Source organism: Zalophus californianus, chromosome 1 (assembly GCF_009762305.2).
Source record: "Zalophus californianus isolate mZalCal1 chromosome 1, mZalCal1.pri.v2, whole genome shotgun sequence".
In the NCBI taxonomy this organism is placed as follows: Eukaryota; Metazoa; Chordata; class Mammalia; order Carnivora; family Otariidae; genus Zalophus; species Zalophus californianus.
Genome location: NC_045595.1, coordinates 94,123,785 through 94,130,210, shown reverse-complemented (window position 1 = coordinate 94,130,210; position 6,426 = coordinate 94,123,785). Strand labels below are relative to the sequence as shown.

Here is a 6,426-nt window from a genome sequence, read left to right as displayed (position 1 = left end):
ACATAGTTAATTCTAGCTACTTCTGATGGCAGGGCTTCCCAAATTTCAAGAACATACAAATTACTTGAGGATCTTGTTAAAATGCAGTTTCTGATTCAATAGGTCTGGGATGGCGTGGAGATTCTACATTTCTTTTTTTGGTTTTAAAGTTTTTAAAAAATTTTTTTAAAGATTTTATTTATTTATTTGACAGAGGGAGAGAGAGTGCGAGAGAGTGAGAGCACACAAGCAGGGGGAGATTCAGAGGGAGAGGGAGAAGCAGGCTCCCCGCTGAGCAAGGAGCGGACTCAACCCCAGGACCCTAGGATCATGACCTGAGCCGAAGGCAGATGCTTAACCAACTGAGCCACCCAGGCACCCTGAGATTCTGCATTTCTAACAAGCTCCCTGGTAATACCCAACCCACTGGTCCTTGAGGAGCAAGGTCCTATGGTTTAGAGGCATAGCCAGGTACTAACATCAAGAGGAGGGCATCTGGGGCTGGGGACAGAAGGCCATTTGAGATTTTTGTGATACTTCATGGTCTCTGCCATAGTGGGACAATACCAGCGGAGGCATAGATGGAATGAGCGGGCATGAGGTCTTAAGTTCGGGATCTCTATCTTGGCAAAAAACTGTACTTTTATATACTTTCATAAATCTGGTCTTTACTTGGGTGTGATTTCAAAGGGGGAAAAGTCTATACTGAGAAACAGAAATATCTATGTGACCAGTATGTGCTATGGAATTTTATGTTTCAAGCTCATATATGTACACACTCAGGCCAGTCTTAAGAAACAGTACAATTGCACCAGTTAGGAATATATCCAACTTCCAGTAACAGAAAATCCAGTAACAGTGGGCTTGATTGGTTTCACATAATGGGAAGTCTGAATCATTGGGTAGTGTGGTATTACCTCTGACCTCTTTTTCTATATGCCTCCAGAACTGGGTTCTCAACCCTGGCCAAACCAGCTGGGGAACTTTTAAAAATCCTAATGCCCAGGTGACCACCTAGACCAATTAAATCAAAAATTTCCAGGAGTAGGACCTGGGCATCAGTATTGACAAAACCTGTCCACATGATGGTCACGGTTGAGAACCTCTGCTCTTGGCCTTGCTGCCACACAGCTTTCTCCACTACTTTTCATCAGGGTCTTAATAACCTCAGCCAGTGGTGTTAGTTTAGGGACTGACAGTGTTACCCCGGCATGTGATTCTCTTGGCCTTTCCGGCTTGGTTCCCAGATGGCTGCTAAAGCCCCACTTGCTCACTGCGTCCGCATTCTAGGCAGGAAGAAGGAAAAAGGGCAAAGACAGGGCTCAGACTTCCGCTCACATCTCACGGCTGGAACTGTGCTGTGTGGCTTCTGCTAGGACAAATGTGGTTGGAAAAGTGACTATTAGAGCTTTTCCAGCTGCTACAGCAAAAGCAGGCAAGAGCCAAGAGAGTGAGGAATGCTATGAGGTAAGAGAACATGTGTAGGTCTTTCAAAAGGTTTATTGTCATTGCAAACGTAAAAACTACATGCCCCTTATAGAAAATTAAGAAAAACGGAATAGAAGAAAATAAACTTACCTGTCTCAGCACTTAAAGACCAGAACTGTGAATAGTTTGATGCATTTCCTTTCAGATTCTTGTCTGTTTCCCCCATGATTCAGATCATAGTGTATTTACAATGATGAATTTTACTCTTTCTTGTAACATGAAAGGATGAGAATTTCTCCATTACAATGATTTCTTAAACACAATTTTTATCTTCTGCATTATATTTCATTATGCTAGTGTGCTATAGTTTGACTTTTCTCCTGCTGTTAGGATTGTTTTTTTCCTTTTTCTGGTTTTACAATATTAAAAACAACCCTGCTCTGAACTTCTTAATGCCTTCAACCTTTTGTTTCCTTTGTTCTATGTATATCTTTTTTTGTTGTTGTTGGGGGAGGGGAAAGGTAAAAAAAAAGTTTGGTGTTTGCTTCAAAGAGCTTTCCCAAACAGTGGTGATTCATTTCTATTACACATCATCGTGGATGAACACTGTACCCCAGGCTTTCATGACAGTTTGAATTCAAGATAATGTGTGTAATATGTGTTTTTCTGAAATCCGCTGTATTCATTTGCACCTATGAAGCGTGTTGCTTGTGTTCTTGTTCTCAGATGAAAGGTATTGGCATTTTGGTTTCAAGAAAAAATAAAATCACAAATACAACCTGTTTTTGACTTGGGTCTGGACTAATTACTAAGGAAGCATTCAGCAATAATACTCTAAAATATTTAAATATTTAGTGAAACTGCAATGGATTGAGGGACTGCTGGTTCTAAGAACTAGGCAACCAACAGGAACTGAGAGAAGAATTTTAAGTCTGGACACCAAATTCAGAGCCAAATGTCAATAATCTCCTCATTTTTTTTTGCAATAACTATAAATAAAGTAGAGGGAGAGGATAACAAGAATTTTCTGAACAATGTTAAGTAATAAGTACATACAGAACAGGGAAATTTTTTTTTCCATTAAATTTGCCACTCATTCCACTTCAATAAAATGCTTGTAAGGAGAATAACAATTTAAGGCAGAAGACTATATCACTGCTGTTCAGAACTTCTTGAGAGCAAAAGAATGACTACTGATCAACCTTCCTGGTTTAAACTTAAATATTTATTTATTTATTCATTTATTTAAAAAATTTTATTTATTTATTTGTCAGAGAGAGAGAGAGAGAGAGAGCATAAGCAGAGGGAGAAGCAGGCTCCCCACTGAGCAAGGAGCCCGACCCCAAGACCCTGGAATCATGACCTGAGCCAAAGGCAGACGCTTAACCAACTGAGCCACCCGGGTATCCCTAAACTTAACTTTATTTGTTTTAAAACATGTTATTTTGTGACTTGAACCTCTATACTATGCCTTCAAAATTCCAAGAAGAAAGTAAAATCATATAGAAAGCCAAAAACTTCACCAATACATCTAGACAGACATTTGTGGTAGTTTTTGGTATCTGAAATCTTTTCCCCCCACATCACACTGATGCCCCTTTTGTAGGCGCAGCCCTGGCAAGAATGGGAACCCAGGTGGTGCACTGAACTTTTACAAGTTCTCCAAGTGGGGAACTTATTCTTTCCATGTGGATTGACTCCTGCTTTTTTGAAGTCAAGACTTTATTTTTGTTCAGCTTTCTTCTACCACTTTCTGTGGTATTTCTTGGACATGCAAAGACATGTGTCTGGAGTGATAGCAGTATCAAGGTTCTTTCCACATTCTCTGCACCCCAGTCTTCCGCCGATGGCTCCCTCAGCAGCAGCACCACAGTCAGGCTGACTTCCTCTGAGCAGATTCCCGGGAATGGAACTACTGGGTCCCAGAGAATGAGCTGGGCTGAGTCTTGTGCGTATGTTGCCAGAGAGGCTGTGAGGATCATTCTGACGCCAGTTTCCCGCGAGCCTTCATGGGGTTCTCTCTGTTCTCTTGACTGTGCCCTGCTGCAGCAGGATGGGACAGTCTGTCTGCACAAAAGCTACTGGCAGGAGGGCTCTGCCAGTCCTCGTGAGGAGACAGTCACACGCACTGTCATTCAAAATATCTTCGCCCCCATCCTGACCTCCGGCTCCCGCCCTTCAACATGTTTGTTTGCAGCTGGACATTTTTGTTTCTCTCTCTCCAAATTATGACTTAACTCCTAAGACTTGGGCAAACACTCCCAGCGTCATAAAGGGCTGCCTGGCCGGGCAGCCTGTGCCCCTTTATGGCATTTTATTCACCCTTCAGCCTCACTCCATCGTCCTTACCAGAGCCATTGCCATGGCAACTGTCCTCCTTCGGCCATTAAGTATGGGTGGCAAAGTCCTATGTGCTTAACTTGTTTGATATTTCATCTTTCAAAAAATTCTTTGGGGAAATTCAAGGTGGCTTGTCGAATAAAACAAATAAGCTTTTGATAGTCAACAAGGACTGAGGGCGGCAGCTTTGATAACAGGGAAAGACTGGACTGGTCAAAAACCCAGGCCAGTCACATCCAACTCCACTTGAGACAAGAAAGGAATGGGAAGTCTCTAGAAGGTTGGGGGAGGCTGACTCAGACCCAGTGCTGGGGGCTTCAACCTAACAGTAGGGCTGAGATGACGCGGATCTTGGCCCAAACCCAAACTCAAGGACCTTTAGGTGGCTTCAGCTGCCACCCCTGGAGGAGTTCACCTGCAGACAGTGCGCTTCGGGGGCCTGCGGGTTTCCCTGCCCTTCGCACGGCATCACACCACACTGCTCTCCAGCCTGGGAGCCCTTAAAAGTGCACACATGTCACATAGCACCCTGAGAGCGTTGCTCAGGTGATTGTGTCAGCTCGGAAGAGACCGGTTAGCCTGATGGTCTCCTCCCTTCCCATCATCTGTCCACCATTTACATTTGCTCTTGTCTGACATTTTTTTAAACTTGAGAATTAAAAACTGAATTTACAGTATGTTAAGTATTATGCTTTTTGGATTCATAGGCAAATACCTTCTTCTTTAACGTAGATTTGTTTCTCCCTCCCTCCCTTCTTCCCTTCCTCCCTTCTTCCCTTCTTCCCTCCTTTCCTTCCTTCCTTTCTTCCTTCCTTCCTTCCCTCCTTCCTTTCCTTCCTTCCTATGTATGTATTTTGCTTGTTTAGTGGGATTCACTCTGGCATAGTAGAAAGAGAGTGAGATGTAGAGCCAGACAGACCCTGGTTGGAATCCATGCTTTTCTATTAGCTACGTAGCCCTGGCATAGGGTGACCAGCTGTCCTGGTTTGTTGGGGGCTGAGGGGTTTCCTGGAATGCAGGACTTTGAGTCTAAAACTAGGACCATCTTGAATAAACCAGGACAGTTGATGACCTTACTTGGGCAAGACACAGCCTCACTGAGCCCTGGTTTCTTTCTTTATCTATGAAACGGGCATAATGGTACCTGTCTCCTGGGTAATTTTGAGGACTGGGGGGGCTAAGTGTACAAAAAGTGCCAGAAGCTATATCTGAGATCTCCTAGATTTAAACAGATGATAATTGGGGCGCCTGGGTGGCTCAGTCGTTAAGCGTCTGCCTTCGGCTCAGGTCATGATCCCAAGGTCCTGGGATGGAGCCCTGCATCAGGCTCCTTGCTCTGCGGGAAGGCTGCTTCTCCCTCTCCTGCTCCCCTTGCTTGTGTTCCCTCTCTCACTGTGTTTCTGTCAAAAAAAAAATCTTAAAAAAAATAAACAGATGATAATTATAATAATATTAACATTCATAATTATCTATTTTTTAGGCTCAAACTGATCTTTCACCATCATTCAATGCCTTTTCTTAATTTCTAATGTCTGTTCAGGAAAGGGGAGTTTATTCTGGGTATGGGTATAAAATGAAGATATTCTTGGAAAGTACTGAAAAGTATAAAGAAAAAGTATCCTTATTATATCCCCAACCAGAAGCAACCACTTTAAAAATACTTTGGATCCAGGTTTACTATTCTAAACCATTGATATATATCTTTGGGCATAAATATTTACGATTATTTCCTTAGGGGAAATTCAAAAAAGAGGGATTGCCCAATTAAAAGACATATTTTTAGCCTTCTTTTATATTAGATATAACATTATCTTTACATTCCTCCAAAAATCTAAGTTGACAGAACAAAATATGATGTTTTCTATGAAGGGAGTTGTGTGTTCCTTGTCTCCACACAGGACCCAGCTCTCCCTGAAAGGCTCTCTAAGGAAAAAGTCTGATTTCTTTCAGCAATCCCTATGGTAGTGGTGGCTAAAAGATTTCATCTTATTTGGTCATTTGGTAGTAGTTGCTTTTACTATTGAGTATTGTGGTGGTATGCACACTAAAAACCATCGCTGTTAGAACCTTTTTTTTGGTACCTAAATTAAATACTTTAGTAACATTTTGTCTCCATGATACAGTATCTTGCACTCGATATTAAACCAAAAGGAAATTGTTCATCTTCAACTCTTAATACATTTTAATGCTCCTTTCATATTAATTTGAGCTATTACAAAGAGAATAATCTCTTTCCTTTCTAACTGTGGATTGGTAGGTATGAAAAATCAGCCTGGCTTCAGCTTGAGGAATGGAATAGCTCAAAAGCAGTTCTGAGGCAACTGCAAATGCCTAAGAGTTGAAAAATCAAAGAAATTATGGTCCTTGCTGAGGTTCCAGAGATATTACTGGGTGTTTGAGTGTGTGTATCTGTGAGTGTGCATTTATGTATGTGAGTGTGCCTGTGTATGTATGTGTGTGTGGTTGCTGACCAGTGTCCACAAGTTTCGGGCTGCTCACTTAGACTGGTCATAGGTTGGAGGTTAGTGGGGTGAGATCAAGATTGTTGGAGAACTAGAGATGAGGTAGGTAAAGCCCTAAATGCAGTACTGGTGATTACAAGGAATCAATAAAAAAATAATGAAAACATGTTGGTGAATTATTGTAAGTGATCCTTCAAGTTCGCATAGCTGGTTGGTA

General features: G+C 42.0%; 1 pseudogene; it reads right to left on the bottom strand.

The window, feature by feature from the left end:
- Positions 1-2,880: 2,880 nt before the first annotated feature.
- LOC113915992 lies at positions 2,881-3,747 on the bottom strand (annotated as a pseudogene).
- Between the last annotated feature and the right edge of the window lie 2,679 nt (positions 3,748-6,426).